This window comes from Bison bison, unplaced genomic scaffold (genome assembly GCF_000754665.1).
Source record: "Bison bison bison isolate TAMUID 2011002044 unplaced genomic scaffold, Bison_UMD1.0 scf7180017864518, whole genome shotgun sequence".
NCBI classification, from domain to species: domain Eukaryota; kingdom Metazoa; phylum Chordata; class Mammalia; order Artiodactyla; family Bovidae; genus Bison; species Bison bison.
This window is the reverse complement of record NW_011495071.1, coordinates 12,121,671-12,130,900: the sequence shown is the minus strand read 5'-3', so window position 1 is coordinate 12,130,900 and position 9,230 is coordinate 12,121,671.

Sequence of the window (9,230 nt, the reverse complement as noted above, 5' to 3'; positions counted from 1 at the left end):
TCTACCCTAGGTCACGTGTTGGCCGGTTTTCTTACAGTTTCTCATGGGTGTTTACTGTCTTGAATTTGACATGACTCAGCTCACTGGAGAAAAAGTCTGCTTCTCCAGGCTCTCCTTAGCTTTCATCTGGCTGATTTTCCACAGGGCACATAAGCAGCCTGGATCATAGCCACATCAGGCTGAAGCTAGGATGCAGCTTCCCCAGAGGGCTCGCAGACTGGCCTGGGATGAACTCTACTCCTTGTTGGTTTTGTTTTCCGTGAGCAGACACAGGAGACAGGCGTGATGGTTTGCAGTGAGCTGCACCAGGGGCACCAGGAAGGCCTGGGGTCAGTGCCTGCTTGCTCCGCCCTGGGACCTGGTGCAACTCAGAGGCCCAGTTTCCTCATCGAGAAACAGTAGTAACAGTATCTGTTCCGCCTTCACCTTATCAAGGCTGAGATGAAGCTCAAGGAAGACAATACAAGCAGAAATGTTTTGCAAGCTGCAGTGCACTGTAAGGATGAGGGTGCCATCACTATAATGGGGATGCAATTGGCCATAAGACATTACATGTTCATGAGCCCATTCCTGGAGGAAATGTTCGGAGGGGACTACTTCGAATAAGACGAATAGGGAGTGGACAAAGATGAATACACTAATTCTAGAACATTTATGGAGCACATGCTTTGGCAAACCCCTCTAGACAGTAGGATCAGGGTGATGAAGGAGACGGTCAAGGTCCTTGCTCTCAGGAAGCTGATTTTTTTTTTTAATGGAGGAGAAAGAAAAAGTGGCTTTATTACTTTGCCAGGCAACTTTGGGGCTTCCTTGGTGGCTCTGAAGATAAAGAATCTGCCTGCAATGCAGGAGACCTGGGTTCGAACCCTGGGTCAGAAAGATCCCCTGGAGAAGGGAAAGGGAACTCATTTCAGTATTCTTGCCTGGGAAATCCTATGGACAGAGGAGCCTGGTGGGCTACATACAGTTCATGGAGTTGAAAAGAGGTGGACACAACTGAGTGATTAACAAACACTTTGGACCCCCAGGTGGCTCAGTGGGTAAAGAATCTGCCTGCAATTCAGGAGCCACAAGAGACACGGGTTCTATCTATGGGTCAGGAAGATCCCCTTGAGGAGGAAATGGCAACCTACTCTAGTATTCTTGCTTAGAGAATCCCATGGACAGAGGAGCCTAGTGGGCTACAGTTTATGGGACTGCAGAGTTGGACATGACTGAGCGACTGAGTATAGACAATGGAGGAACATAATAGGCTAGTGCCTCAAGAACTGTGCCCCACTCCCTGGAGAATAGGGAGAGGTTATACAGTCAGGCAAGGGTATGTGATAAAGATAAAGGCAGTAACCAGGAAGCTGCTTTCTATTAGGAGAGTCAGCAGAGAAAAAACAAGCAAACAAACAGAAAATAAGGTCAGTTGTTTTCCCACTGTGGGCACAAGTGGGCTTTTGCCTTCCCCATTTTCCTGTTCTGGGGCTGCAAACTCAGTGTTAATCCAAGAAGACCCAGAATTAATGAAAGAAAAAAGTTACTTTTTCCAACAGGACAAGACTCATAGTTTCAGACCGGGGCCATGTGAAGATAGGTTTGTTCTTTATATTCTTGGCAAACTAACAGCACAAGGAAACATTGATGAGCCAAAGATGTTTAGGAATAAGAGATCTGGATAAATGATCTTTCAGTTATAAGTTCAAGCCTTGGGAATCCTTGTCTAAGCCTTAAAAAAAGGAATACAAGCCTGTATCACTTTGCGTTCCTTTCCAGTTTTCCAAATGCAGAACACCGAACCAAACAATTTCAGTTTAAAAATTGTTCATACTTCATCCTTCATAATATTTCACTTCCTCCAGGAGCCTCCCATCACTCAGTGAGATGAATACCCGTCTTCTCTGCAGCTCTGGCATCCATTAGTAACTCAACACAGCATTTAAACAATATCCCACCTATAATCCCTGGTTTACTGGTTTGTCCCTCTCCAGACGAGAAGCAGCCCCAGGCCAGGGCTGTGCTTTATTTGATCTTAAATCCCCAACACCTAAGTATCATGGAGGACAAACACGACAGATACTCAATTCATGCTTATTCACGAGATCACTTCTCACTGGTCCATTGTGTATGTATAGTCAGTGTGAATGTGGACACAAACTCCAGGACACACTTTGCAAGGTGGTTTAACGAGACAAATGTTCTGTCTTCACTGGGTCATCAGTGATTCTCTCATAAGGACTTGTGCTTCACCTGGTGTCGTACCAAGAGTTCCTGGTCAGGTCAAGTTCTGAGCCAAATAAAATCTACATTAAAAATGGATCGTTTTGGACTTCCCTTGTGGCCCAGCTGGTAAAGAATCTGCCTGCCAATGCAGGGGACACAGGTTCGATCCTTGGTCCGGGAAGATCCCACATGCCGCAGGGCAACTAGCCTGTGCACCCAACTCCTGAAGCCCACACACCCTAGAGCCCATGCTCCACGACAAGAGAAGCCACCACAACGAGAAGCCCAAGCACTGCCGCAAAGAGTAGCCCCCACCCCCTGCTCACTGCATCTAGACAGTCCTCACGCTGCAACGAAGACCCAGCATGGCCAAAAAGAAATAATCAAATAGATAAATAAATAAAATTTGTAAAAGAAAATAAATAAAATAGATAAACAAAAAGAAATCTACACTAAAAATGAATAGTTTCATCTTGATCTAATAATCAATTTATAAGAACTACCGAAAAAAGAGGACCCATGACGTCCTGGGGCTGCCACCAGCGTAATCCACACTACGGGAAACTACAGACACATGACCTAGTTTTATTGACCAAAAAAAAATTATTTTTTTACTCAAATGAATAGTTATTCCTTTTCTTAAATAATATTATTTGATATGAAATAGTTTTTGCTATGTGCTACCCACTTGCTGAGGACTGAATATGGTTTTGCTGGTTTTTTTAAAACTAATTTATTTTAATTGGAGGCTAATTACTTTACAATACTGTGGTGGTTTTTTGCCATACATTGACATGAATCAGCCAAAAATTTCAAATTAAAAAAAAAAATAAGAGAAGGGCAGGAAAGGAGGGTATCCACGCTAAGAAGCATATCTGTCAATTCATGTAGGAACTTTATTTGAATCCTGGTTCACACAAAAACACAGTAAAAAAAACATTATCAGGCAATAGAGGTTATGTGATCACTGACCGGATATTTGATATTACATGATTATTTTTTAGGTGTGATCATGATCCTGTGGTTATATTTTAAGAAAAGTTGTAATCTCTTCGTATTAGTGGTATATATGGAACTATTTGCAGATGAAATGATATATCTAGGAGTTAATTCAAAATAACCTGGAGGAGGGTAGAGAATAGGCAGGCAAGTATGCGGTACAGATGAAATGCAATGAGGCAGGAATGGCCAGATATGTTGTTTCATTCTACCCTCTTGCTACCTTTAGATAAGTCTGAAGATTTCTATTAAAATTTTAAAAATCAGTACTTTATTGAATTTTTGATCTGGCAAATTCTATAGAGCAGGTTCCTCCATGACAGTGCTGTGCTGGGTGCTGGCCCTCTTGGAGGGGCAGAGCAGGCTGCAGGTAGCCCAGGGCTGGGTGGGTCCTCAGCCCTGCAGAGAGAGCAGACCCCCAGATCCTGATTCATGTCTTCCTCAGAGAAAGCTCCCGGTTAGCTAGAAATGTGTATCTCAGGCTCTGGGAACCCAAGAAAAGGAAAAGAAATATTTCTTCACTTCTGTGAAAAAATGAAGGCCTGGGAAAGGCAGACTGGGAAGAATCTGGGATTTGGAGTCAGAAGATTTGGATTCCCTCCTGACCCCCCAACTGTGAACTTCTCAGTGTCTCAATGTGCTCATCTCTAAAATGGGACTATGACCACCTCAATATCAAAGAACTGTGCTGAGAGTGAGAGGGGATCTCCTCTGGGAAGATGAGAGGCAGTGTGAGGCGGTGGATCAGAGATTCGGAGATCAGAGCCACTGAACGGTGGCTCCATGCTACCATCCACACAGTCAAGTTGTAAATAAATGAAAACTATCATAATTAATTATTTAGGAAAAAGCAATTTGTTCAAGGCCTCAAAGTGAGTCAGCAGGGCACTACTCAGCAGGAGAATTTGTGCTCTGCCAGTCTTCCTCACTCTCACCCTCTGAGATTCCCTCCTGTCTCTTGCGGCTGATTCACAACTGGTCACTTTGGGGAGGAAGCAGGCAGGATGGAGAGCAGGAGCAGGGGAATGGTGTTCTGACAGCTGGCCCGCCCTCCCTGTGGCGGGCAGGGGCAGTGATGAGTCAGCGTTGCCGATGCCACCTTCAGGACATGCGGTTTCCTCAGACAAGCCCAGGCTTACAGGGTGCTCTGACCAAGCCTTGTTGTGTGATGGCCACAGCCGACCATCCTTTGTGATCCCATCCCCTGCAGCACCCAGCAACCTCACAGGTTTCTCCCAGCCTCTGAGTAGCACATTTTCCCCAACCATGTGGGCATTCGGCTAACAAGAGGCATGTGGATGTGTGCGTGTTTGTGCGTATACGGATATGCATGTCTAAGAGGGTGCAAGTGAACCTGTGCCTCAGTGGGGCAGTGCGCTGTCCCAGCGCCATGGTGGAAGAACAGGGGGCAGGACGCCACTGGCCCGGGCCCCGCTTTATTTAGAGGTGTGCTCAGCTATGTTTCTGGAGGACCTCCCTGCAGTTCTGTTTCCAAGTGGAGTATTCCGTTTGCCCGAAGAAGGTGCTGGCACCCGACTCCAGTATTCTTGCCTGGAAAATCCCATGGACAGAGGAGCCTGGAAAGCTGTGGTCCATGAGGTCGCTGAGGATCGGACATGACTGAGTGACTTCACTTTCACTTTTCACTTTTATTCACTGGAGAAGGAAATGGCAACCCACTCCAGTGTTCTTGCCTGGAGAATCTCAGGGACAGGGGAGCCTGGTAGACTACCATCTATGGGGTCACACAGAGTCGGACACGACTGAAGTGACTTAGCAGCAGCAGCATTCAGTTTGCCAGATCTGAGACCTACATTCTGAATCTCATCACCATCTTGCTATATTCAAAGACAAATCACAAGAGGTAGAGAAGGCAGAAACTCCAGTTCCTTTGTGAGTGACAGTTTCTGTTTGACCAAGGGCCAAACAGCTGGGGATATGTATTTATGGAGAATGTGGAATTCATTGATATACATTTTTTTATCCCTCAATCATTTGTTGTTATTTGAATGTGGTAAATAGTATTCAGCAGAATTACAGCATAATCCAATTTTTTTAATGCATCACTATCATTTTTTAATTTTTTTATTTTCTTAGTTACCCCACCTAGCAGGGATCCAACCCATGCCCCCTTCAGTGAAAGGGCAGAGTCCTAACCACTGGACCACTAGGGAATTCCCAGTAGAGTCTTTCTTCTCATTTACACTGTCTTGAATTTTGCTCTAAGAATCCCTTAGGATTTCTCCAGTTTTGGATAAAAAGACAAATGAACACAAAACTCATTCTATTATACTTTCAAACAACTATTATAATGAACTTCATCAATGACTACCAACAAACAAGTTTTAAATAAAAACAAATAGGTACACCTGAAACAGTGTCTAGCCAAACTTCCTTTGTTATGGAGCAGGACCTAATCTAACTTTAATTTTGCTAAAGAAAAAAAGAGCTTTGTGTTCTTATTTCAGATGTTGAAAAATCTACAGTTTTGCTCTGCATAATACATTTTCCGAACACAGGCTGTTCACAGTATTTGGCTTTGTCAAAGCAGCTTTGATATTAAAAAGCCCTTAACTAGTTGGAACTTATCAGAAATAAAAAGTTAATTTGCCTTTTAAGCATTCCTTATTTCTGGTGCAGTTGTGGGGAAAAAAGCAGGGCTCTAGTTCTTTCAAAGCAGCTCTATATGGAGCAGAGGATGAGCACTTGGTAATAAGCAAGTCTGTGTGTGAGTTCTAACCACTAAGTAGCTGTGTTTCTTATGAGCAGGTCAATTTCCCCTCTCTGGGCCTCCATTTCTTCCTCTGAAAAATAAAGGTTTGGTTTGGGTGTCATTTCCAGCTTGTTGGACTTTCACAGTAAAGCATAACGATCAGAAGGTATTATTTGAAAGCTGAGGCTCAGAATCCTAAAGATCAGGCGTCAGAAAATGATGGGCCATGGTCAAATCCAGCCTGCCGCCCACTTTTATACAACCCCCCAGCTAAGAATGGTATTTACATTTTTTTAATGCTTGAACAAAATCAAAAGGAGAAGAATATTTTGTGACAAGTGAAAATGACATGAAATTCAAATTTCAGTGCCCATAAATAAACTTTTATCAGAACACAGCCACCTCATTTGTTTACATACTGTCTGTCTGCTTTCACATTACAAAGGCAAAGCTTAGTAGTTGCCACAGAGACCATGTGGCCAGCAAAACCTAAAATATTTACTCTCTGGCTCTTTACAAAGTTTGCTGACCCTTACTATAGTCCAGTATGGCTCCAACTTTAAGGTACATACTTGGAGATCACCTAGGGATCTTATTAAAATGTAGATTCTGATTTAGTGAGTTGGGGTGGAGCTCAGATTCTGCATTTCTAGCAAGTTCCTGGGTCGTGCCAAAGCCATTGGTCTGGGGACCACATTTTGTGCGGCAAAGCTCGGCTCTATTAGACAAATCTGGTTACGCCGTGGACTTGCTTAACATCTTTTGGTGCCTTTCCAGAGCCTTTGAATTAACTCAGACCCTTACTACAAAGTGAATTTTGCCCATCTGTCCAGCTTCACTGGTCCCAGTGCCTCTCACGCACATACCAGGAAACGCATTCTATGTCCGAACACCCGTGCCCTCTGCTCCCTGGTGCCCGCCTTTCTCATCCACATGCCTGTGCACACACTGATCTCTTCACCTGTAACATCCTCTTCTCTCCTCATCCCTCCACCTTCTGTCCTGCAGCTCTGGAAGGTGCCTTCCCAGATTCTCTGAGGCTGAGCTAAGTGGTTCTTTAGTGCGATCCCTGAGTTTCCACCTCATTCTCCTCTTTGAAGCCTGAATCACATGGCCTATGACACTGACATCCTTAAAGCAGAAGTCATTTTGTTGGGACTTCCCTGGTGGTCTGAGGCCCAGTGCAGGGGGCCTGGGTTCAATCCCTGATCAGAGAACTAGATCTCAGATGCCACAACTAAAAGATTCCATGTGCTGTAACTGAGACCTGGTGCAACCAAATAAATATGTAAATAAAAATAAATATTCAAAAACAGATAAGTAGTTTTGTTTGTTACTAGATGCCCACTGACCAGTTCTGGGTACCTGGGCAGAGGTATCACGCATATTATTTGAAGTGAGACAAATGAATTGCCCAGGATCATGCAGGCCATCATGTGAAAAGCTGGGACTACAGCCCATACCTTCAGAATCCTGGTGTGTGTTTTCTTTTCCCTGAGCTGTGACTTAGAAATAGATGGAGGAACTAGTCTCATGGCATTTCAAACAGAGGGAAATTCTGCCTGTGCTCTGAGACTCTTTGAGGGTTTGAGAATAGCAGCCCCTTTCCACGGCTGCCACTTTGTACAGGACAGAGAACTTCTAAGCCCGGGGCAGAGCCTGAAGACACAGCTTGTAGCCTCTCTGGGGCAGGTCCCGGCAGCAGTGTTGGTAGAATCACCACCCCTTACAGTGAGTCAGTTATCCTGGGACCGCCCCGTGCAAAGCTCTGAAAAGTGGGGAGTGAAAGGCCTGGAAAAGAGATACAGCCATCACCACCTTCTCTCTCTGAGGCTGCGTGCATTTCCCTTCTCATTTCTTATGGCTTCTATCTCCTTATTATATTATTATCTCCACCCATACTCAGAGGCAGGTAGATCAGACAGTCAGATGTAGGCTGAGTGCAGCTATAAGGGAAAGAAGGGTAGCGAGGATGATCCCCTCTTGTCAGCCCAGGCTGGGGGAGGGAGGTATGGAGGAGAGAGTGTGTAGAGGGAGCTATAGATTACCCTGTAATGTGCCTCCACCTGCTCTACACGCATCCTCCCCACCTCTCCTTCTCCCCAAGTTCCTATCATTAAACTCACTGAGGCATTCTCTCCAGAAGGTCACTGATAGTTCTTGCAATGGGCTGGATGGAATGTGTCCTCATGCCAGCTCTGCAAATTCATCTGTTGAGTCCCTAGCCTCCAGCATGATGGTATTTGGAGATGGGGCCTTTGGGAGGGAATGAGGGTCAGATAAGGTCATGAGGCGGAGCACAGATCTGACAGGAGTAGTGTCCTTATAAGAAGAGATAACCAGAGAGCTCCCGGTCTCTCTCTTCACCCCAAGCACCCACCCAGCAAAGGCCTGTGAAGAAACAGGGAGAAGGTGGTCCTCTGCAAGTCAGGAAGAGCACCCTCACAAGAACCCTAAACCTGCTAGACCTGAGCCTTGGACTTCCAGCCTCCAAAGTCTAAGAAAGCATGTAGTTTAGGCCCCTCAGTCTGTGTTACTTTGTGTGTAAGTGTGAGTGTGTGGTGTGTGTGTAGGGCTTCCCAGGTGGCTCAGTGGTAAAGAATCTGCCTCCCAATGCAGGAGACCTCAGTTCGATCCCTGGGTCAGGAAGATCCCCTGGAGGAAATGGCAACCTACTCCAGCAGTCTTGCCTAAAAAAAAAAAAAAAAATCCCATGGACAGAGGAGCCTGATCAGCTACAGTCTATGGGGTCTCAAAGAGTCAGACACTACTGAGCAGCTGAGCACTCACGCATATGTACATAATTAAATTTTATTGGAGTATAGTTGATTTACAATGTTGTGTTAGTTTCTGCTGTAAAGCAAAGTGAATCAGTTATACACATACATTCACTCTTTTTTAGATTCTTCTCCCATATAGGTCATTATAGAGTATTGAGTAGAGTTCTCTGTGCTATAGAGTAGGTCCTTATTAGTTAACTATGTTATATATGTCAATCCCAATCTCTCAACTTATCCCTCCATGCTATCAGATCAGATCAGATCAGATCAGTCGCTCAGTCGTGTCCGACTCTTCTCGACCCCATGAATCACAGCACGCCAGGCCTCCCTGTCCATCACCAACTCCCGGAGTTCACTCAGACTCACATCCATCGAGTCAGTGATGCCATCCAGCCAACTCATCCTCTGTCATCCCCTTCTCCTCCTGCCCCCAATCCCTCCCAGCATCAGAGTCTTTTCCAATGAGTCAACTCTTTGCATGAGGTGGCCAAAGTACTGGAGTTTCAGCTTCAGCATCATTCCTTCCAAAG